At 36.1% G+C, this 25,819-nt stretch overlaps 1 protein-coding gene across 1 annotated transcript in view; it reads right to left on the minus strand.

The window, feature by feature from the left end:
* LOC105262174 (uncharacterized transmembrane protein DDB_G0289901) overlaps positions 1–25,162 on the minus strand; it is a 151,678-nt gene extending 126,516 nt beyond the window's left edge. Inside the window, exon 1 of the mRNA XM_059125655.1 lies at positions 24,681–25,162. The gene's annotated coding sequence lies outside the window, so the exon portion shown is untranslated. The remainder of the gene's footprint in view (positions 1–24,680) is intronic.
* Positions 25,163–25,819: the final 657 nt, after the last annotated feature.

Here is a 25,819-nt window from a genome sequence, read left to right on the forward strand (position 1 = left end):
TTTGACAATTTGTGGGGGAGGTACCTGAAGGAGTGGACCGATATTGCCCATGTTCGCACAAGACCTTTGGTTAATAAAAATATTCTGATGTGTGTAATTTGAAGACAATCGGACTCTTAAATCACTTTTTATAAGAGGTATAATTTTTCAAAATTTTGAACCTTTGTGAAGGAGATGTTTGATGAAATGGACCGATATTGTCCATTTTCCCAACTGACCTAGCACTGATGTGAATTTGTAAAGTTGTTGGAAAATTGAATTATCCTTTCTCTTTCTGTGCAGTAAATTATTTTCTTTGAAAATGTTGGTATTTTGTGGTGGATTTACCAGAAGGAGTGCGCCGATATATTCCATCTTCACGCCAGATATTGTGTTAGTAGAAATAATGGGATGTGTGAAATCCGAAGACAATCGGACTCTTACATCAAATTTTATGAGAGTTAAATCATTGAAAATTTTGATCCTTGGTGGGGGATTTACCAGAAGGAGAGGACCGATATTGCCCATCTCCGAAGTCGATCTAAGTTTGACAATAATATTACGATTTACCAAGGTTGGGCCAAATCGGATGCTCTTTTCGAAAGTTATCGTGTGCACCAACAAGGGAGACAGACGGGCGGGCAATGCTAGATCAACTCCAAATGTCCTGAATCGGATTTGGCACGTTTTGGCCGTCTCATATTATATATATGAAAAATGGACGAAAAAGACTACCTTTTTGGCCCGCTTGAGGGTTAAAATTATGGACCGGAATAATCCTCGCATTCCCATCTCCAATATTGCCGAAGACACTATTTACCTAAAATACACGGATTCCAAGGAATCTTAATCTGAAAATTTCCAAAAGTATTGCCGAGGGGGGAACTTGCACCCTCTATTTAGGTTAACATTAAGTTCGGCCGGGCCGAACTTTTAATACCCTGCACCTTAGGGTAATGGAAACATTAGAACCAATTATGACCCATAAATACCAATTTTTAGACATATCCTGCGAAAATGTGGCAAAAATAATCAAAATACCGAATATCGGGAGGTGCAGCTATATAGGGCTATACAAAAACGAAGACCAATACATACAATGTTTCGCTAACGGAGCTAGAACCTATTATGACCAACTAATTCCAATTTTTAAACAAATCCGTGAAAAAATGTGACAAAAACAATCAAAATACCGAATATCTGGAGGACCCGTTATATGTAATCCAATGGATTTCCCCCGTAATCCTTGAAAAAAAAAAAAAAACTGAATTTTGTCACACAGTGTTATTCAAATTTATACTTCACATTTTGTAAAATAGCGAGTGCATGTATGTACCCACACTTAAAGTCAAATCATTGCGGCAATACAAAACAATGCCGGCGACGTTAAGTCAGAATAACCGGGAAGAAAATAAACTTTACACTGTCACTACTGCCCCCCGAAAACCCCTCGCCATGGTGTGACACTTACTCACTCTTTTTACTAGCAAGCATTCAACACCCATTCAATACAGGAATCACATGTTTGGAAGCACATTAGCTTCGAGGGCACAGTGGTGTGAAAGAAAATGCGGAAAAATTCAATTCAAAATTTAAATTGGAAAAAATATAATTTAAACTGGTCCAAAGGCAGCTAAGTTCGGCCATGTGGGTATTAAAATACCCTACACCAATTGAAAGGAAATTGGAAAATGGAAAAAAATAGCCGTTTAGATTTTAAAAACTCCGAATATTAGGTGTAACAGCTATTTGAGGCTATAAGAGTATAGAGTAGTTATGTATATACGTTTTTGGAACCGTCCTTGGCCCTATGGACTAGAAACCGAATAAATAATGCAAAAGCAGTAAGTTCGGCAGGACCGTACTTTGAATAACCTCCACCACTTGGAACAAATTTGGAAATTTTCAAAAAAAAAACCTAAAAAAAATCCGTTAAAATCTTAAAAATACCGAATATAACCGTTATATTGAGGTATATACGAAGACGTGGACCTGCATAGGTAACTTTTGTCGTAAACCATTACAATATTCAAATACGAAGCTGGAAACAATTCCGGAGAATAGTGTAGCTAAAATCCTCAAAATGCTTGATATAGAGAGGTACCGATATCAAAGAGCTATACGAAGACTTGGACCTTCACAGACAATTTTCTGTCTTAGGTTGTAGTATCCATTACGAACTTCAAATACGAAATTTGAAACAATTTCGGTGAATATTGTACCTTAAATCGTCAAAATACCGAATATAGGGAGTTGCTGATATGTGGGGTCTATGCGACGACCTGGATCTACATAGACAATTTTCTGTCTTAGGCTGTAGTATCCAATACGAACTTCAAATACCAAATTTGAAACAACTCCGGTTAATAATGTCACTAAAATCATTAAAGGACCCAATACCGGGAGGTACCGTTATATGGGGGCTATACGAAGGCGTGAACCTGTACAGACAATTTTCTGTCTTAGGCTATAATATCCATAACGAACTCTAAATACCAAATTTGAAATAATTCCGGTAAACAATGTCGCTAAAATCATCAAAATACCGAATATCGGGAGGTACCATTATATGGGGGCTATACGAAGACCTGGACCTGCATAGACAATTTTCTGGCACAGGCTGTAGTACCTATTAGGAACTTCAAATACGAAATTTGAAACAATATCGGTGAATAGTGTCGGTAAAATTATTAAAATATCGAATATCGGGAGGTACAATTATGTGGGGGCTATACGAAGACGTGGACCTGCAAGAACAATTTTCTGTCACAGGCTGTAGTATCCATTACGAACTTCAAATTCCAAATTTGAAATAATTCTGGTAAATAATGTCGCTAAAACCATCAAAATACCGAATATAGGGAGGTACCGTTATATGGGGGCTATACGAAGGCGTGGACCAGCATAGCCAATTTTCTGGCACAGGCTGTAATACCTATTAGAAACGTCAAATACCAAATTTGAAACAATTTCGGTGAATAGTATCGCTAAAATCATCAAAATACCGAATATAGGGAGGTACTGATATATGGGACGTATACGAAGACCTGGCGCTGCATAGAAAATTTTCTGGCCTAGACTGTAGTTCCCATTTCGAAGTCTAAATAAGAAATTTGAACCAACTCTGGTGAATAGTGTCGCTAAAACCATCAAAATACCGAATATCGGGAGGTACCGTTATATGGGAGCTATACGAAGATGTGGACCTGCATAGAAAATGTTCTGGCCTAGACTGTAACTCCCATTACGAACTCCAAATACGAAATTAGAAACAACTCCGGTGAATAATATCCCTAAAATCGTCAAAATATCAAATATCGGGGGGTACCGTAGTATGGGGGCTATACGATTCCGTGGACCTATATAGACAATTCTCTTCCAGGGGGTAAAGAACTCAGAAGGAACTCCTTTTGTGGATTTTCAGATAATTTCATTGAAATATGTAGCCAAAGGCATCAAAATACCGAATATAGGGTATAGGTACCGTTATATGTGGGCTATACGATATCCTGGACCTATATAGACAATTCTCTTCCAGGGGGGTAAAATGCTTAAAAAGAACTACTTGTGTGGATTTTCAGACAATTTCATTGAAAAATTTGGCTACAATCATCAAAATAACGAATTTCAGGGGGTACCGTTATATGGGGCTATACGATATCGTGGACCAATATAGCCCATCTTTGAACTTTATCTGCCTACAGACAAAATACTGATCTGTGGAAAATGTTAGCTTCCTATCTTTACTCGTTTTGACTCTAGTGATTACAACAGACGGACGGATAGGGCTAAATCGTCTTAGAATTTTACGCTGATCAAGAATTTATTTAATTTGTTATATCTAAAATTATTATTTCGATGATTAACAAACGGAATGACGAGCTTAATACACCCTCCATACTATGTATGGTGGAGGGTATAAAAAAACATGGCCCTCTAAAATATGGGTATAATCATGGTATAATTATCAAGGTAATCTTGTGAAATAATGTAGGTTTCTTTGAGATCTCCAAATTTTTACATCGCTAAATTTCCTTCCTGATACTCGTACGAAGTCGTAAAAATTAAATGATATCTTCAATAGTTTTTAGAATTTAAACGATCTGACCCCACTGTAGTCCTATCTGTTGTTCAGTCACTACTGAATTTGTTACTTTTGTTTTGATTATTTTTTTCTGTTTACAAATGCGCGAGTATAACGACCGAGTGTGTGTGTGCATGTGTGTTTACATTTGAATGCATTTTGTATTTTTCCTCGACATGCAATTGTTTTTTGTTGCTGCCGATGTTGTTGTTTCATCGTTTTGAGAGCGCGCGCTCAGGCCAAAGTGCAATTTGTCGTAATTTCACGCATTTGTTGATTTATTTTCTTCGTCTCCGTTTGGGTGTGTGTGCGAGTGTGTGTTTCGTTGTTTGCCGTTGTTACAAACAAACTCACAAACATTTGTTTTTGAATTGGAACGGTAATGACAACTTTGAGGCAGAAAAAGCGCAGAAATATTATTTTAGACGAAAACAAATTGAAAGACATAGAATAGTTTTGTGAAATCCGGTATGCATAAGGATGGAATTCTGAAGAACTATTTTAAGGATCGTGGCAATAATGAATATTGAATTTTTTTAGAATATTTTAAAAGAAGCTATAAGGTTAATAAACGTGGATTTAAAAAAAAAAATTGAATGTGTGAAATGTGAATTCTTTAAGAATATTTTTTTAAAATCAAAAAAAAAAAAAAACACACACACAATAAACGTGAATTTTTTAAGAATATTTTTTTTTTTCAAAGCACCAAAAGACGGTAAACGTAGATTTTTTAACAATATTTTTTCAAGGGACCAATAGATTTTTTGGACTTTTTAAAAATATCTTTTCAAAGGATATTTAGAATATTTTTTCAAAGTACAAATAGACGTGGACTTTTTAAATATATTTTTTCATTGGACAACAATGAAAAAAAAAAACAATAAAAGTGGATTTTTTAAGTCAATTTTTTTCAATTTTTTTTAAAGAATATTTTTTTTCAAAAAACCAATAAACGTAGAATTTTATGAAGATTTTTTCAAACGTGGATTTTTTAAAAGAATATTTTTTCAAAAGACCAATAAAGGTGGGTTTTTTGAAGAAAATGTTTTTTTTCAGAACATTTTTTAAAGCACCAAGAGACCATTAAATCTGGGTTTTTATGAAATATTTTTTCGAAGGACTAAAGAACAACAAACGACAATTTTTAAGAATATTTTTCGAAGGACTAAAAGTCCAATAATCTTGGATACTTTTCATATTTCCAAAAAACTTATAAAGGTGAAAGTCCAAAAAACATGGAATTTTTAAGAATATTTTTCAAAGGACCAATAAACGTTGATTTTTTAAGAACATTTTTTCAAAGGACCAAAAGAACAATAAAAATATTTTTTCAAATTATTATTATTTTTTTTTTTTTTTTTTTTTGGAAAAAAATTGCAAAGGACCAAAAGACCTCATTTTTAAGAATATTTTTGCAAAGGATCAATAAACTTGCATTTTTAAAGAAAACTTTCTTTAAGGAACAAAAAAGAATATATTTTCGAACGGGTGCTGCCCACAATAACACTCAAAAGGAGTATCCGATTTGGTCCAGCACCTGGTACATTGAAATATTATTATCAAACTTAGATCGAGTTCAAAAATGGAAAATATCGGTTCCTCCCTCACAGAAAATAGTTTACCTTATAGAGCAAAAGAGGAGCATCCAATTTTGGGCAAACTTTTTAAATCCAAATATTTTTGGCAATGCTAGGTCAGATGAAAATCTGGCCAATACAGGCCCACTCCATTAAGTACTCTTATGATATATGAAATAAGAGCCCAATAGTCTATAAATTTCATACATCTTAAGATTATTATTAACACAAGATGCGGTGGGAAGATGGGATATATCGGACTACTCCTTCTGGTACCTCCCCCACAACGGGTCAACACTTTTGAATATCCATCCATGAAACTCATGAAACACAAAATTAGCATCCGATTCCATTCAAATTTCGCACATTTCAATATTTCTATCAAACCCAATATCTGTTTCAAAGATGGTGCAGATCGCACCATTGCTTCTGGTACCTCCCCCACAAAGGGTAAACATTTTGAATAATTATAACTCTTATAAAATGTTTCATTAAAACAAGGTCTGGTGTGAGGATGGAATATATCGGTCCACTCCTTCAGGTACCTCTTGCACAAATGGTCAAAATTGTGGATATGCATGAAGCTTATAAAACGCGTAATTAACATCTGATTCCATTCAGACTTGACACATTTCAATACTTCCATTAACACAAGATCTTTTATAAATATGGTCGAGATCGGACCATTCCTTCTGGTACCTCCCCCACAAAGGGTTAAAGATTTTGAAAAACAAAACAAAGAGAGCAGAATAAGAATCCAACTCTCTCCAAATTTCACTCGTACAATAATTTCGCTAACACCAGATTTGTTGTGAAGATTATATATATCTGCGAACCCCTTCTGGTACCTCACCCACAAAGGGTCACAATTTTCAATACCCTTATATGTTAGTCAGCGATTCTTTACAACTTGCTTTATCTAAATATTTCTCTCAACCAGAAACCTGAGATGAATATGGAATTTATGATTTCGTATAAAGGTTCGATTTTCGATTATATCTGGTAACACACGCACATTTTAACATTTTCTAAAAATTATCAGTTATCTGATGTGAAGTGAAGAAAGTAGTCGATATAGTCTAAACCTTTCACGTCCCAATATTTATATCATACTCATTAAGGTCCGATACGAAATGAACAGTATTGGTCCATTCCTTCGAAGGCTACGCCATAGAGGGTCAACAATTTAAAAAATCATAACCTAAGTCCAAATATATTTAAATAATGTTGGCATCACTGATCATCCATCACCAGCAACAATTGCCATTGTCCCAACCACAAGCCGAGACACATACACACACGAAAAACTATTCACAATGTGGCAGTTCATTTTTACACAAAATTTGCACACTTCGCTTTTAGCTTCCTTGTACATGGCTTTGTTCTGCTTTTATGAAATTGCATTGTCAGTCCGAGTGTGTAGAAACACTCACACACAAACAAACATGTGTGTTTGCATTTCATATAAAATGGTTCGGTGGGGTTCTTTGTTTCACTTTGTTTGTGTGTGACGATTTTTCTGTTCTTTTCATTATGCCAAGACCAAAAAACAAGTGCGTATTAGAATTATTTTTTAATAAAAAAAACTAATCTGAGTAATCGGTGGGTATTATAAAATTTAATATATAGCAGAGAAAAAAATATCACCGTTTGTGAGTATATGATAATTACGCATATAGGTAGGTACAGGGTTGGAGATAAAGGAGAGCAATGTAAAAAGGTAATAAAAATTACAAAAATGAATGAATTTAGAGCTGAAAATATGAGACATTTGTAACTGAGTTTTGAAGGTATATATCGGGAGGTAACCGCCTATTGTTCAATTTTTTTGGAGCTATCCGAGTTAAGATCCCTTTAAATCCTTGTATTTTCCTGAGGACCTTGAAAATATCACCATTAATGCTACTACTCTTACAATGCGAACATTTACGGAAATTATGAATGGAACGTGAACAAATGCTAAAAATCGGACCAACGTGAGCAATTCTTAAAAATCCAAGTTTATTGGTCCTTAGGTCCTTTGAAAAAATATTCTTAAAAAAATCCACTATTATTGGCTTTTGGTCCTTTGAAAAATATTCTTTAAAAATCTTCGTTTAATTATCTTTTGGTCCATTGACAAAAATATTCCTAAAAAATCCAAGCTTATTGATCTTTTGGTTCCTTCAAAAAATATTCTTGAAAAATCCATGTTAGAAAAAATATTCTAAAAATTCCACTTAATTTTATTGATTTTTTTTGTCCTTTGAAAAAATATTCTTGAAAAATCCACGTTCGAAAAAATATTCTAAAAAATCCACTTCTATTGATATTTTGGTCCTTGAAAAAATATTCTAAAAACTCCACTTTTATTGATATTTTGGTCCTTGAAAAAATATTCTAAAAACTCCACTTTTATTGATATTTTGGTCCTTTGAAAAAATATTCTTGAAAATCCACGTTTCAAAAAATATTCTAAAAAATCCACGTTTAAGGATCTTTTAGTCCTCTGAAAAAAATATTATTAAAAAATCCACGTTCAAGGATCTTTTGGTCCTCTGAAAAAAATATTATTAAAAAATCCACGTTCAAGGATCTTTTGGTCCTCTGAAAAAATATTATTAAAAAATCCACGTTCAAGGATCTTTTGGTCCTCTGAAAAAAATATTATTAAAAAATCCACGTTCAAGGATCTTTTGGTCCTCTGAAAAAAATATTATTAAAAAATCCACGTTCAAGGATCTTTTGGTCCTCTGAAAAAAATATTATTAAAAAATCCACGTTCAAGGATCTTTTGGTCCTCTGAAAAAAATATTATTAAAAAATCCACGTTCAAGGATCTTTTGGTCCTCTGAAAAAAATATTATTAAAAAATCCACGTTCAAGGATCTTTTGGTCCTCTGAAAAAATATTATTAAAAAATCCACGTTCAAGGATCTTTTGGTCCTCTGAAAAAAATATTATTAAAAAATCCACGTTCAAGGATCTTTTGGTCCTCTGAAAAAAATATTATTAAAAAATCCACGTTCAAGGATCTTTTGGTCCTCTGAAAAAAATATTATTAAAAAATCCACGTTCAAGGATCTTTTGGTCCTCTGAAAAAAATATTATTAAAAAATCCACGTTCAAGGACCTTTTGGTCCTCTGAAAAAAATATTATTAAAAAATCCACGTTCAAGGATCTTTTGGTCCTCTGAAAAAAATATTATTAAAAAAATCCACGTTCAAGGATCTTTTGGTCCTCTGAAAAAAATATTATTAAAAAATCCACGTTCAAGGATCTTTTGGTCCTCTGAAAAAAATATTCTTTAAAAAATCCACGTTTGTTGTCTTTTGATCCTTTGAAAAAATATTCTATAAAAATCCACGTTCATTGGTCTTTTGGTCCTTTGAAAAAATATTCTTAAAAAATCCACGTTTATTGGTCTTTTGGTCCTTTGAAAAAATATTCTTAAAAAATCCACGTTTATTGGTCTTTTGGTCCTTTGAAAAAATATTCTTAAAAAATCCACGTTTATTGGTCTTTTGAAAAATATTCTTAAAAAATCCAAGTTTATTGGTCTTTTGATCCTTTGAAAAATATTCTTTAAAAATGAATGTTTATTACTCTTTACGTCATTTGAAAACTATTCCCGAAAATCCATGTTTATTGGTCTTTTGGTCCTTATTGTTCTTTAGGTTCTTTGAAAAAATATTCTTAAAAATCCACGTTTATTGGTCTTTAGGTCCTTTGAAAAATATTTTTAAAAAATCCAAATTCATTGGTCCTTTGAAAAATATTCTTCAAAAATCCACGTTTAATGATATATTAGCCCTTTGTATTCTTCAAAAATCCACGTTCATTGGTCCTTTGAAAAAAAATTCTTAATAAACCCACATTTGTTAGTCTTTAGGTCCTTGGGAAAAATATTCTTAAAAGGTCTCTTTATTGGTCTCTTGGTCCTTCTAAAAATATTCTTAAAAATCCCACTCTTTTTAATCTAAGAGTCTTTTAATAAATATTTTCTATAATCGATAACCGGTTATCCGTTTGTAATCTTACAACACTGTATCAGGAAATAAAAACTAGTTGTTCTTATTTAGTTTGTTTTCCTTCAAATGAAATTATTGTTGGCTGTTACGATTATCTTTGTATTGTAGTAGTATTTTGTAACTCTCTTCCCTCCCCAAACCACTCTCTCTCACTTACTGATTGTTCTCGACAGCCAAACACCCACCCACCCACCATCATCACCACTTGCCCACCACACACCACAATTGCATGCACTTGCACTCATTTGTCATTGTACTGTTGTAGCAAAACAAACAAACAAAACTAATTCAAATACCTTACCAACAGAGCAGAGCAGCAACAACTACGACAGCAACAACAACACCACCAACAAAAAGCGGAAATGAAAAATAATATGCAAAGGTATGTTTGTTTGCCACAAACACAGCAACAACAACAACAGCAGCACCAGCAATAATAACACGAAGAAAATAATAATAACAACAATGACAACGACAATAATAACCGAATTGCAGCAGAGACGACGATGTGCATGCTTGGCCCCACAATAATAACGACTTGAAACCACGATGACTAAACACATGAGAGTGGGAGAGACGGTGGGTGAAAGTGGCCGATTGTGAGGTGCAAATTTGTAATGGGGGGTTTTGTTGCGAAGAGATGGCATGTGGAGTAGGGAGAGGTTTGTTTTGTTTGTTTGAGTTATCTTAGTGTTGTTGATGTTGTTGGAACTACGACGTCGTAGTAAAACTTTGTCGTCGTCGTCGTTGTAGTTCTGTTGTTTACTTACAGTAATGGGGGATGGGAAGACGCCAACCGAGAGAGTGTGCGTGTGTGAGTGTTTGTTATGCAGCAAAGGGGTCTCTGGTGAAATTGAAAAATGTTTGAGGGCAAATAAATAAAAACAAGAAGACAACGTCAATGAGAATGACTCGGCAATAGTAACGAGGAAACGTAACTGAAGAAGAACAAGAAACAAAGGCATCATCAACAGCAGCGGCAGCAAAGCAAAAGTATTCTAACGATGATAACAACAGCAACGACACGATACAAGCGATGACAATGCAAACCAAACAAAAATCAACAAACAACAAAAAACTACAGCAACAACAACAGCAATGGAAGAACAATTGTAATGGCTAAACAAACAAAATGCGCGCGCTTAACAAATACCATACAACAAAGTAAAGTAAAGCTTTTTGCACACACCGGCACACCAACACACACACACACTTGCATACATACAGACAACAAAGTTGCAAACAACAACAAGGCCACAACGTACACACACACACACATACACTTCGTCAAACACAAATGGACTCTTGTTGTATAAATTCTAAATATCAAAGTCGCAAAATTTTTCTCCAACTGAGAATGGTTGGGCATGAAGCTAGCTAAGGGTAGGGTGGTGAAATTCTACAAAACTTTGAAGGAGCCATGACAGAGTGGCGCGGGAATCACCTGTCCCCCCATTGGAAATGTAAACAAACAAAGAACAAAAAAAATAACAAATAAATTGAACAAAAGTAAATACCTGCCAGCGAATGAACTAAAGCAAAACCAAACGTCCACAACAATTCTTCGGAACCCACAAGGCCAGTGTTTTTGAGGAAGTTTATTGAATTTCATTGGAAAACTGTTTTAAAGATGACCTGCGAAAGGTTTCCATTGTATATTAGAGACCATCGAAAGGTCTTCTAGTTATAGCAGAAGGAGTCTATGATCTACTTGCTATAGAGGTGCTGCAATCAGCCTCTAAGCTGTAAAATAGCGGTAAAAGGTCTTGGGAAGATTAGGTTAATGTGTTCTCGCTAAAGAAGACAAGCAGAAGCCCTAGAAGTTATGGACTATAACTATAAAAAAGGCCATTTAGATTTAGAAGGCTTGTAGATGGAGATCTGTCCAGAAGATCTTTAGAAAATATCATTGATTAGAATACATGTTTAAGGTATGCCCGTTATAGAAGACCTGTAAAAGGTCGTCAAGCTGTAGTAGGCCAGTGGAGATGGTAGGGATTATAAAATCTATGACCTGAAAAATATGAGCCATTTCTTCTCAGTTCATCGATTTTCTTATTTTATTGTTTGTTCCGATGATGAAAAACAAGTAAAAAAGTATCGGTCGGTTTTGTCGACAGATGTATAAACTCAGCAAATGTTCGATTATTAAAAAATATTTTGACTTCTGTTATGATTATTCAAATATTTAACCCCTTATGTCGTAGGTTCCAAAGGAATGGGCCAATATTGGCCATTTCGTATCGGACCTAAATAAATATGATATAAATATTGCGAAGAGCTAAGTTTGGACTGTAATGTGTTAATGGAAATATTAGGATGTACCAAGTTTTGAATGGAATCGGATGTCAATTTCGCTTTTTATGAGCTTCATGGATATTTAAAATTTTGAGCCTTTGTGGGGGAGGACCAGAAGGAGTGGACCGATATATCCCATCTTCACAACGGATCTTTTTTTAGTGGAAATAATGGGATGTGTGAAATATAAAGAGAACCTGATGTTTATTTCGGTTATTTAAGACTTTGACCCTTTGTGGGGGAGGTAACATAAGGAATGGTCCGATCTCTACCGTTTTTTAACAGGTCCTGTGTTGATAGAAATATTCAGATGAGCCAAGTTTAAATGGAATCCGATTTTAATTTCGCGTTTTATGAGCTCAATGGATATTAAAAATTTCGACCTTTTGTGGGGGAGATACCAGAAGGACTGGACCGATATATTCCATCTTAACACCAGATCTCGGGTTTATGAAAATATTTTTATAGGACTTTTATAAGACTTATAATTATTCAAAATGTTTACCCTTTGTGGGGGAGGTACTTGATGGAGTGGACCGATATTATCCATTTTCACACCTGACCTAGCACTGACGCAAATATTAGGATTTTTGGAGCAAACCTGGATTATTGCTTCTCTTTCTGTGCAAAAAAAAATTGTTTTTTTTTTTTGAAAATTTCGACCTTGTGTGGGGGAGGTACCAGAAGGAGTGGGCCGATATATTTCATCTTCACACCAGACCTTGGCTTAATAAAAATATTGTGATGTGTGTAATTTGAAGACATTCGGGCTCACATTTTATAGGATTTTTAATTATTCAAAATGTTGACCCATTTGTGGGGGAGGTACTTGTGGGGTGGACTAATATTGTCGATTTTCGCCCACGACCTAGCACTAATACAAATTTTAGGATTTGCCAGGTTTGAAAAAAATCGGAGAATCTTTTCTTGTTCTAAAAGTTTACTTATTTTCTATGAAAAATGTTGGCCTTTATGGGGGAGGTACCAGAAGGGCTGGACAGATATTGCCCATCTTCGAACTCGATCTAAGTTTAACAATAATATTACAATCGGATACTCTGTTCGAGAGTTATCGTGCGCACCAGCCAGACATACGGACAGATAGGACAGATAACGCTAGATCGACTCCAAATGTCCTGAATGGGATTTGGTTTAAATAGACGTAGGGCCTAAAAACGTTATTTCAATGCGGCACATTTTAGCCGTATCAAATGATATATACCCTCTCTAGCCATATGACTGAGGGTATAAAATCTTGAAATTTGGCATGAGAATCAAGGTTAGAAGGACTTAGAAGAAATAAGCATCTGATTCTATTCAAATACTAACACAAGATCCGCTGTGAAGATGGGATAAATCGGACCACTCCTTCTGGTACCTCTCTCACGAAAGGTCAACATTGTGACTACTTACAACCCTTATAACATGCGAAACTAAGTATATTAAAATATTTGACTAAACTCGAGATCTGATGACAATATAAAATTTTTCGACCCTCTCCTTCTGATACCTCACCCACAAGAGGTCAACATTTTAAATAAGCTTAGTGTCGTAGAATTAAAAATATTTATTTGGTGTTTTTTTTTTCTAACTTCCCCAATGAAATACCTTCATCGATATTAGTTCCAGTGTGAAAATGGAATTCATCGGCCCATTCGGCCCAGATACCCCCTTCACAAAAGGTAAGATAATAATATTTTTTATACGCCATAGATGTAATGTAAATATGGAATATGTCTGGTACCTTCTCCACATAAAATATAAGAAATGATGTTAGAAATTAATCCCGCAATACTGGGAATAAGTAATTATTTCATATTTTTTCAGTAGATGTACTATCTGTTTAAATAATTGGGGCATTTTCTCACCTATCTCCTCCATAAAAGTTCAAAATTTTTCCAAAAAATGTGTAAAGCATCTATGAGCTTTATTTGCTACTATCTAGAATAACGACCAGATATTTAACCTCATTAGAAATGTTGATTGTCTCATACAGGAAGATTGCTTCACCGGGTTTACATTGAGACCTCTTGGTCTGGCCCAGTTGTATGCAAGTTTCAGAGCCGACTCGGCCCTTCTGTACAACAATTTAGGGGTTTTCCCTAGGTTACCACACAGGATTTTTTTCTGGCAGATTCGTCAATTTGAACAATTTTGCCATATCTGCCACTTTTTCAAGATCATCGATTTATTTGAAGACCCGCCATCACGATTTTTTTCGGAAATTCGGATCAAACATCTGAAAATTTTGCAAATTTCGTATCAAACAAAAACGTTCCGAATTTTCCTTTTTTTGCGAATTCTTATCAAAATCGTCACGAAACTTTAAAGACCTTTCCGATATTTTCCCAAAAAAAAAAAAAAAAAAAAAAAAAAAAAAGAACAGAATCTTGGGCAACCTCACACAATTTTTTTCTGAGTTCGTTCCGAATTTGACATCAGAATCAGAAACTTGTGGAGAGTTATTTTCTGATTTCCGAAAAAAATGTAAGCTGGAAACATATTTTCACCCCTACACCTACCTGCATGCATGCAATGTTTGCGACACACAAAATTTCACAATCCGTAACAAAAGGTCATAGTCCTTACTATTCAGAATTAATTGAAGTTGTTGTTCTTCATTGTCGTTCAAACTTTTCTATTTTTATCACGTAAAATATCGCATTAAACCTCGCTATGGCAGTAACGCCAAAGAAGCAAAAGCAGAGAGGCATGCATGTCCGTATGTCTGTCCGTCTATTTGGCTGACAGCAAGGTAATGAAGATGAAGTGAATTAAATTGATTTGAAATGCGTTAATTTGCATCTCGAAATCTTTTATTCCTGGTCTCGCACAAAAGTTGAGGCAACAACTGCAACAACAACATCAAAACAGAAGAAAAAACATGCCGCAATCAGGCATGAAAAAACATGGGCACACACACAGGCACAAGCAAACAACATCCAAACGAAGACGAAGTAGTAAACATGATTTGTCAACGGAACGGATCAAAACAAAGTCCAACTATACAAGACAACGACGACAAAAACAACGACAACTCCGTTTGCACTGAGGGATATAAAATTACCGTTATGGTTGCGCCATGCTTGAACTTTTTCGTATTTCATTGTGGGTTCGCACAAACTCTTAATGCAATCGTGGCGTGGCGCAGGATTGGAGTTGTTTTGTTTTGGTAGTTTTTTTTTTTTTCATTTTATTTTTCAATTTTGTCAATGTATTTGGTCAGTAAACAAACAACAACTGGTCACGAATACCACCACGACGACGACAACGAACATTAAGCCGAACAGAAGAGCTGTTGCTCTTGCCACCATTTACTCTCTCTCCCACCTCAACCACAACGACGACGATGATGACGGCGTTGACGATGGCGACGTCAACAACGACGACTTAGAACGCAACGCTCGCGTTGTGGAGATGCCAATAACATCGCCGTCGACGTCGCTGACTGAAGGTCATTATACAGCTTTGGATTTTTTATGCTGTTGTTTTGTATTTTTGCGCATTGTTTTGTTATTGAATCGAAATGAACGACCGACCGACCGACCGAACGAGCAAGCGAGGGAACTGTTGAAAATAGCTAACAGAATGAAATGATTGGCGGTGAACAAGAAGTGGAAGTAGAAGACGAAAAAGTGCAACAACAAAAGATCTACTTCATGGAATGGTAGAGTTGCCGCAAAATGAGAACTCAGTGGTATAGCTTCTGGAGATTTGTCAATGTGAGTCATTGACAGAAGTTATCATGTTTATAACTTAGGGCATAAAATCAGATATACCTACCCACAATTTCAATCAGAAGTTAAGGAGTAAATACATAAGTGTTTTTTTTTTCGGGCATAACACATCGGTCGCCTCTTCTTCGTAAATAATAATAGTAAATAATTAAGCCTGGCGTTATCGTTGGGCATATTAATGTCAAATTGTAGGGGGGAAACGAGGACACGTTTCGAGTGTGGCTCTGGCATCCCTTTATGATATGTCACAAAATAGGACATACGAAGACTTCAAGCTGCTTATGTACCCACATCTTTAGTTCAAATTCGGAACATTACTTGAGCTATTTCAGTCTAAAAAATATATTTATTTTTACTAAAAAGCAGTCGGAAAAACTCGTATTAAGGTCAGATTGAATAAAAGTTTTTTTTCTTTGGCTGGATTTTTCTCTATAGGCAGGGTAGACTGACAGGCCCAAGAGGGGGTATTGTACTCTTAGTAAAAGATAACTTTCGATCAGAAAAAATCGCCATCTCAATCGCCATATAGAATCTTGATGCTGGGGTCAGGAGGGATGATGGCTCTTCCATTCCCTTCGCTTCTGTTTATCGGTGTCCTGTTGGTTCTTTTCAAATTTTGGATGTGGACCCCATACTCGCTTTACGCGGCAGTGGCGACCTAGTAGTTAGTGAAAGGCGAAACATCTATTATGGGGAGGTGCAGCGGTGCATACCAGGGAAGAACAATATTTGGCTTCCCTCTCAATAGTCCGGATATAGCTTTCATTTCATCTGATAGAAGCACTAGACCTCATGGAGTGACAAGGTCGTATATCGACTTCTCCATGCATACACCAGGGATAGTACTGCCATTCGGGAGAACTACCTCAGCAACCCATTACTTTGAGTCTGACCATAGGGCGATCCCCATAGAGATAGACATAGACTTTTTACAAAATTGAGAAATCAGGTTGTTTCATAACTTCGACCGGACGAAACATATAACTTCGACAGGATGAAAATCCGGTGATATAGGCAGCGGCTTGGAAGAGGTAGCCCTGTCAGCCGACCACAATGTATCCATTTCGAATATAGATAGCCTTGCCTTGAGGATGCCCAAAAAATAACTATCCTAGGCAATCTCCTACCCACGTCTTGAGTTTTATTAGGAAACGTAGACAGCTCTGTTGGGTGTTGTGTAGATCTGGTTTTCCTGAGTGACGACTAGTCCCCAAGGTCGACATGCGCAACCTCGACCAGATTATAGAAGCCAATATTCGCCTTTGTAAATCGATCGATATAAAGGCTTTCTCGAGGTAATTGCGGCCAATTGCCAGACATATGGTAATGTCAAGCGAATAGCCGGTCTTGCCTCTCGAGATTCTGTCAGCCTCCCTGTAGGGTTATTTCTGACGAACATAGGTCTGAGATGTTACCGGACCACGTGCAGAGAACACTTCGGCATGGGGGAGTTTCAGTCGACGATTCTTTTCAGTGTCAAGTGAGGATTTGAGACCATTCACCTATCGTGTCGCTTAGCATTTCATCCACTGCTATTGCCTCTTCTATCTCCCTTTGGGAAGATAGTGGATTTGTCCATCCCAGGAATGTTTGTCTTGCGCCTTAACGCCGACCAGCCGGAAAATACTGAGGTATGGACCAAATGGACCCGATTTAGCTTTGAACACGGCAGCAAAGGTGATTCTGCCTTTATTTACGATCCTCTTCAACCATTTCCCGAATTTATTGCACTTGCAAGTAGGCCAAGATGATTCCCATACTGAAGAGGGGTTCTAATCCCTCTCAGTATGGTTACGACAGGCCTATTTCCCTTCTATTACCGTTCGGAAAGTTATTCGAATACTTTGTTCTGGCAAGGAATAGAAGAACCGTAGAAGAAAGGAGGATTCTACTGTATTGGAATTTCGATTTTAGCTCTTGTCTCTCTATAAGCCATGCCTTAACGACTTTTAGTAGCTTTGTTAGCAAAGTCTTTGACAGGAAGTACGGAACTATAGCCGTCTCTCTAGATATCGCCACTCTGTCTGGCACAATAGAATTTTATATTGATTCCTATCGGTTGGCTTTGACGACCAATCCTGTAGAATGGAAATCGTTTCTTCTCTGAGTGACTCTCTAGTCGCCGCCCTCTTCTGACATGGGTTTCTTAGGTTTCCCCCTTGGTCCGATGTTATACAACAACATCGCAACACCCTCCCATTGCCGGTCTTCTCCTGACCTATGCCGATGATGTCCTTTAAGCCGTTACCGATCCCCTTGCTAGGTCGATTAATAGGCTCACTAACAAATACCTCGATTCCAAACATCGCTACTTCGTTAGATGGCGCCTATAGTTGAATGTAGGGAAATGTAGTGCTACGACCTTTCTTGGTCAGCCGGGCATAGTATGTCCTAATTTAAGAGGGTTTCAGTCGGTTCTTAAGATAGGCTCGGAGTAGATTTATGTCTCGTATAATATGAGATACTTAGTGGTAGCCTTTCAGGATAGGTTCGAACGTATTCATCATATAGACTATGTCCTATCTACTGGTAAAGGTCTGTATTCTTGATACAGTCGAATCAGTCAGTCAATCAAGGTAGATCTTGTTTATGGTCGCTAATCCTTCCCCGTCTGGCTTGATATTCGTCTCAACAAATGGAAAGGTTGTGGAAAAGAAAAATACTCTCGTCTCGTCTAGACCTCCGCCACCTCCGTAGGGCAGATGACTCCTGCACAGCCCATGTAGGTTCATAGATAACTGCGTCGTTGGGGGTGATTTGAGGATTCAGATTATATACGAGCTCGGAAGCATTTGCCACCATCAGCCCTGCATGCTTAAGAGTGATGATGGACTATTATTCTTTCATTGAATATTTTTAGCATCGGATTGGAATAGCCTGGTTGAAAAACCGACCATTTAATCTAAGTTAGGATAAGTAGTTTTAAGAGTGTTGTAATCACGCTATATTTGGAACAAATTAGGATAGAAGGCTTAAATTTGCACACATGTGTATTTTGCTAATAGGCAGGTTAAGTTCGCAAATGGGTCATGTCGGACCACGTTTTCGTATAGCCTCCATACAACCATACTTCTCGATATTCGGTATTTTGATTAAATGAGTAAATAATGCCGCTATTTATTTACTAAAATTATTTCAAATTTCGTATTTAAAGATCTCTAACGGAAAATTGCGTATGCAGGTCCACGTTTTCGAATAACCCCAATATAAGAATATCTCCCGATATTTGGGATAATAATAGGCTGTTATTCTGACCATAGCTCTAACTCCATGCAACTTTGTGAGGATCGGATGATAATTGAGACTTGTATAGTGATTACAAAATTACAAGACAGACGGATGGACACACACATAGCTAGCTCTTGGAGAGATAGGAAGATCGGTATATAACACCGTGGGTCTAGTACCAATATTTCGAGGTGTTACAACCGTTTTTTCTCTGTTTCAGAATCTCCAAAAATATACTATACTAGTACCAAAATATACTAGCCATTTTCATACCCTAGGAGCACATTCTGACTCGATTTATGCATGGACGTCCGTCCGTCTGTCCAGGCATTTTTAGATAAACCCTATTAAAGTTGAAGAAAATGGGTGAAAATTTATAGCTCTCATACATATCTTCGTCCGATTTGCCTTTTATTATGCACCAAATGTGTAAAATTAGATCAAATAGGATGGAATTTGGCACATACGAAATACAGCTCAGAAATACCTAAGCCAAAATCGTATCAGATTTGAATATAGCTCCCATATATATCTTTATTCGATTTCAAGTTAATTGTTCGGCAAATGGTTAACATAAGTCCAAAAAGAAAGGATTTTGGCACATACCGACGAATTCAGAAGAGAGTGTATCAAATTTGGTGAAAATTGGTTAAGATATAGCTAGAGGGCCCACATATATATTTAATCCGATTTTTGTCCCTCACCTGCATAAAATGATCTCCACAAGCACGATATTCGATATTTGATTATCAGACATATTATAGAAATACCTGTGCTAAATTTCATAGAGATCAGTTCAGATTTAGATATATATCCCTTATATATCTCGAAATCGGATTCAAGACTATTCTGCCTAATAAGTGTAATATCAGCTCAAATTAGATGGATTTTGATGAATATCGGACGATATTTGGGTCCAATGATTATTGGTTATCAGATACATCATAGAACTACCTCTGTTAATTTCATGGAGATCATTTCAGATTTGGAGTCCATCAAGTCTGGAGCCCATTTCGACTTCAAGTAATATCCATAAATTCCCGGTTTTTTTGTTATGGGTAGTTCTACTAAATATTTGTATTGGTGAATGGTAACATAAAGTCGTAACATAAAGTCAGTTGTAACACCTCGAAATATTCATAATAGAACCTACAAAATATATATATTCTTGATCAACGTAAAATTCTAAGACGATCTAGCGATGTCCGTCTGTCTGTCTGTCTGTTGTAATCACGCTATCTTTCGAACGAATTGAGATGGAAGGCAAAAATTTTGCACACATGTTTATTTTTTCAGTAGGCAGGTGAAGTTCGTAAATGGGCCATGTAGGTCCACGTTATTATATAGCCCCCATATAACGGTACCTCCCGATATTCGGTATTTTGATGATTTTAGCTACATTATTCACTGGAATTGTTTCAAATTTAGTGTTTGAAGTTTGAAATGGATACAACAGCCTAAGGCAGAAAATTGTCTATGCAGGTCGACGTCTTCGTATAGCCCCTATACAACGGTACCTCCCAATATTCGGTATTTTGATGATTTTAGCGTCATTATTCGCCGTAGTAGTTTCAAATTTGATATTTGAAGTTCCAAAGGGATAGTACAGCCTAACAGAGAAAAATTACTGTGCAGGTCCACGTCTGCGTATATCCCCCATATATCAGTATCTCCCTATATTCGGTATTTTGATGATTTTGGCTACATTATTCACCGGAATTGTTTCAAATTTGGTATTTGAAGTTCGCAATGGATACTACAGCCTATGAAAGAAAATTGTCTGTGCAGGTCCACGTATTCGTATAGGCTCCATATATCAGTACCTCCCTATATTCGGTATTTTGACGATATTAGGTACAATACCCACCGATATTGTTTGATATGTCGTATTTACACTTCGTAATGGATGCTACAGCCTCTGACAGAAAATTGTCTGGCTGGTCCAGGTCTTCACACAGCTCCGATATATACGATATTTTGATGATTTTAGCTACATTATTCACCGTATATTTCAAGTTATCGATTTTGAATATGGTAATGGCTTATGACAAACTATGTCTTTGTAGGTCCACGTCAATAGACCCCAATAAAACGGCTATATTCGGTTTTTTTTAAATTAAACAGAATTTTTTACAGATTTTATTTTTTGAAAATTTCAAAATTCATTCCAAATGGTGGAGGGTATTCAAAGTTCGGCCCGGCCGAACTTACTGTTTTTTAACTTGTTATTATTGATTTCCATATCATAAAGAGAAATTTGCCATCGTTTTAAATATTTGTACATTTTTACAGTTCTGGAACGGACTACATACATATTCCAAAAATGGATCCAAATAAGTTCCTATTTCCAAATACATGGTAACCCTGCTCATTGAAATTGTCATACAAGTCATCGTAGTAGCTGTAGTAGCGCGGCAGCAGCATTAACTGACTGAGTGCGACGTAAAACTGTTGTTGTTGTTGATGTCGTCTTAGAATGAATTAAAACGAACGCAACAACAACAAGAACAAAGTAAATGAAAGCAAAAAAAATAAACAACAGCCAAGAGTGAATGCAAATACTACGACAAAATAAGTATTAACGATGCGGACAACAAGAAAAAAACAACAGTTTGCGAGGGGGGAGGGATTTTGGGGACAAGCAAACCAACCAGCCAACCATTCAGTCATGCAAGTATGGTTGGAGTTGGTGGTGGCGGTGTTGCTGTTTCGTTCACTGTTTTTTTTGTTGTGCTCCTGATAGTGTTGAGGACAATGGCGCGATGATGATGATGATGATGATGAAGATGTGTTACTGTTGTTATTGTTGCTATTTATTAATAACGAAGACGACAAATGTTGGTGGTGGTGTTGTTGGCGATGATGGTGATGATGATTCCGTTAAAGGTTCCCTTGTTGTTCTTTGAAAACAAATTTTTAAGATATTGCTGGGACTGGCAATGCGTTGCGGAACGGCTGCTTGGTTGTGGTTTGAGTTGTTTTGTTATTCACGTTTCTTGGATTTTATTATTGTTGTTCTTGTTGTTGATGGCATTGTCTTTGAGGTTTGTTGAAGTTTTGTTTGTGAGTAAACAAAATTGTAAACAAGTCATCGCCAACAACATCCTGACAAACATGCAGCGCAGAATTTTGCGTGGCCATCCATCCATCCAACCAACCGTACTTTGGCGCAAAAGTTTTCAGTGTTTTGTATACCCTATACCATACAAAGTGGTTAGGGTATTATGTCTTTGCAGATTTGTTTGTAACACGGAGAAGGAACCGAGATAGAGCCATAGTTACTTTTGAGAATCTTCATAAAATCACTTTCTGAGGCGATTTATGCAGGTCAGTCAGTCTGTCCATGTATTCTTGTGAACAAAATGTACCAAACAATATTTGTTTGTCCCAAAGACGAACCCTATAGAAATTGGGGAGAATCGGTCCAAATGTAGATATAGCTCCCATATCTAAGTTCGTCCGATTTACCTTTTATTGTGCACCAAATGGCTAATTTTAGCCCAAATGACCTGAATTTCAGCACATCCGACCAAATTCAGTCTAGAAGCAGATACATGAAATTTGGAGAAAATAGGTTCAGATATAGCTATAGCTGCCATATATATGTTTCATCCGATTTGGGGTTTTAAGTCCCTCACATGGGTAATATGCACTCTACAAGAATGATATTTGGTACCAGAGAAATAAGTGTTTTAAATTTTGTCCAGATCGGTTCAGATTTGGATATAGCTCCCATATATATCTTCAACCGATTTCGGGTCAATTGTCCACCAAATGATCAATATAAAATCCAAATGACCTGAATTTTGCCACGTCCGACCGAATTCAGTCTAGAAGCAGGTACATAAATTTGGATAGGTATAGCTCCCATATATATTTTTTATCCGATTTGGGGTTTTAAGTCCCTCACATGGGTAACATGCACTCCAGAACAATAATCTTTGGTATCAGATATCAGATCCAGCTCAGAAATAAGTGTTTAAAATTTTGTCTAAATCGGTTCAGATTTGGATATAGCTCCCATGTATATCTTCAACCGATTTCGGGTCAATTGTGCACCAAATGACCAATATCAGTCCAAATGGACTGAATTTTGGCATATCCAACGGAATTCATGCTAAAAACAAGTTTTGGTGGAAATCGGTTCAGATATAGCTATAGCTCTCATATATAAGTTTCATCCGATAGGTAATATGCACTCCACTAGAATGATATTTGATACCGGGCATCAGATACTTCTCAAAAATACCTCTGCCAAATTTTATCGAGATCGGTTCAGATTTTCATATAGCTTCGATATATAACTTCATGCGATTTTAACCACTTTAACCACATTTTTCAGGGGAATTGTCTGAAATTCTACACAAGGAATTCTCCGTGAGTTTTTTACCCCCTGAAAAAGAATTGTTTATATAGGTCCACGAGATCGTATATCCCCCATATAAGTGTATCTCCGGATATTCGGCATTTTGCTGATTTTAGCTGCATTTTTTAATGGAATTGTCTGAAATTCTACACAAGGAGTTCTTCGTGACAACTTGACCTTCCGGAAACGAATTGTCTATATAGGTCCACGAGATCGTATATCCCCAATATAAGTGTACCTCCGATGTTTGATATTTTAATGATTTTAGCCGCATTCTTTAATGGAATTGTCTGAAATTTTACACAGGGAGTTCTCCGAGAGTACTTTACCCCCTGAAAAAGAATTGTCTATATAGATCCCCGATATCGTATATCCCCCATATAACTGCATCTCCCGATAATCGGACTTTTGATGATTTTAGCCGCATTTTTTAATGGAATTGTCTGAAATTCTACACATGGAGTTCTTCATGACTACTTTACCTTCTGAAAAAGAATTGTCTATAAAGGTCCACGATATCGTATATCTCCCATATAACTGTACCTCCCGATATTCGGTATTTTGATGATTTTAGCCGCATTTTTTAATGGAATTGTCTGAAATTCTATACAAGGTGTTCTCCGTGAGTACTTTACCCCCTGAAAAAGAATTGTCTATATAGGTTCACGATATCGTGTAGCCCCCATATAACTGCACCTCCCGATATTCGGTATTTTGCTGATTTTAGCCACATTTTTCAATGGAATTGTCTGAAATTCTACACAAGGATTTATTCGTGACTACTTTACCCTCAGAAAAATAATTGCCTATATAGATTCACGATATCGTATAGCCCCCATATAAAGGATTTTCGCGACATTGTTTACCGGAATTGCGTCAAATTTTATATTTGAAGTTCGTAGGGGGTACTACAGCCTATGACAAGAAATTGCTTCTGAAGGTCCACATCTTTGTATAGCCCCCATATAACGATACCTCCCGATATTCGGTATTTTGATGATTATAGGAACATTATTCACTGGAATTGTTTCAAATTTGGAATTTAAAGCTCGTAATGGGTACTACAGCCTAAGACAAAAGGTCCACATCTTCGTATAGCCCCCCCATTGTTCCTTTAAAATGTTGGAGGGTATTAAAAGTTCGGCCTACCCGAAATAACCTTTTTTTTTTTGCTTGTTTTGGTCTCTTTGATATGCCATGAATAATGCCTGGGTATTGGTGAGACTTGTGTGTGTGAATGAATTTCTTCAATTTATTTTCGGGTAGGGTAGGGTGGCAGGGGGAGGGAGGGTCTTATGTTAGGGAGTATCAGGTTATTACTCACAACCAGGTTGTTGGTGCTCACCGCGTTTATTGTTTGTTTTCTTTGTTTTTGTTTGGGTTCTGATGCCTGTACTTACCCGCTACGTAGTTCTGCTTTTTTTATTTCTGCATTCGTTTGAATTTTTGTTGTTTTTGTTTTTATTTTTTTCTATTATTGTTGTTATTCCGTTGTTTTGATATCAAAACGACGAAGACCACGCAACACACAATTCATTCACATTTCTTTAACGCGGTGGGGATTCACAACAGCGCCAACAACAACGTTTTGTCATTTGTTTCACAAATCCCACGGCACTGCAATTCTTTTCGTATTCTTTGATTTCCTTTTTTGAAATTCTTTTATTTTTTCACTTCTTTGGGATTTTTTTTTTGCTTTGTTTTGATTCTTAAGACGACTTCTTTGGCTATGTTTTGGGGCCTTTAAAAAAAGGAAAAACACAAAACTTCTATGAATGTGTGTGACATTCAGAGGTGGCACCCTGAAACCCCACACAGAGAGAACACAAAAAACGTCGTTGCACAGAATTTGCTATTGTCCCCCCCAAAAAGAAACCGTCGTAAATCAAAGAAGACGACCACGACGACGAAGAAGAATACACGCAAGAAATAACGAAAACAAAACAAGTTTTTGCATCCGAAACAAACAAAATATCGACCGCGCGAATTAGATAACCTGATTAATTATGTTTATTAAAAAAAAAAAATTGTTTTTTTTTTTTTTTTTTTTCTTTCTTTTATTTATTTATTCGTCGACTTGCGACTAAGAGGATGGAACTAAGACTGACTTTTACATTTTTAATTTACTTATTCTACAGGTATTATTTGTTAATTAATTATTGCAGTGTTAGCATAAGTTTATTTTAAATGAAATTTGATTAACACACTTTTGTAAATAATTGTATACTCAGCTCCAGACAGTTTTAACTGGAAAAATAAAATAAAGTCAAACTAAAGAATGTCAAATTCACTTATGCTTACAGTGCAATAATTGTACACGTTTTATTGGCTAATTGTTTCCAAGAACTTATCAATTTTATCAGGGGTAGTATGATTATACGTAACTACTCCCCCCTTTAGACTAGAATTCTCCTGAATTCTTTTATTTAATTTTACAGTTATATATTTATGTTTTGTTATGATTATGAAAATTAAAATAATTATTACAATTACTATAGAAATATTACATACATATGTTATTTTAGTGTGGTATTTTAAT

This window comes from Musca domestica, unplaced genomic scaffold, assembly GCF_030504385.1.
Source record: "Musca domestica strain aabys unplaced genomic scaffold, Musca_domestica.polishedcontigs.V.1.1 34, whole genome shotgun sequence".
In the NCBI taxonomy this organism is placed as follows: Eukaryota; Metazoa; Arthropoda; class Insecta; order Diptera; family Muscidae; genus Musca; species Musca domestica.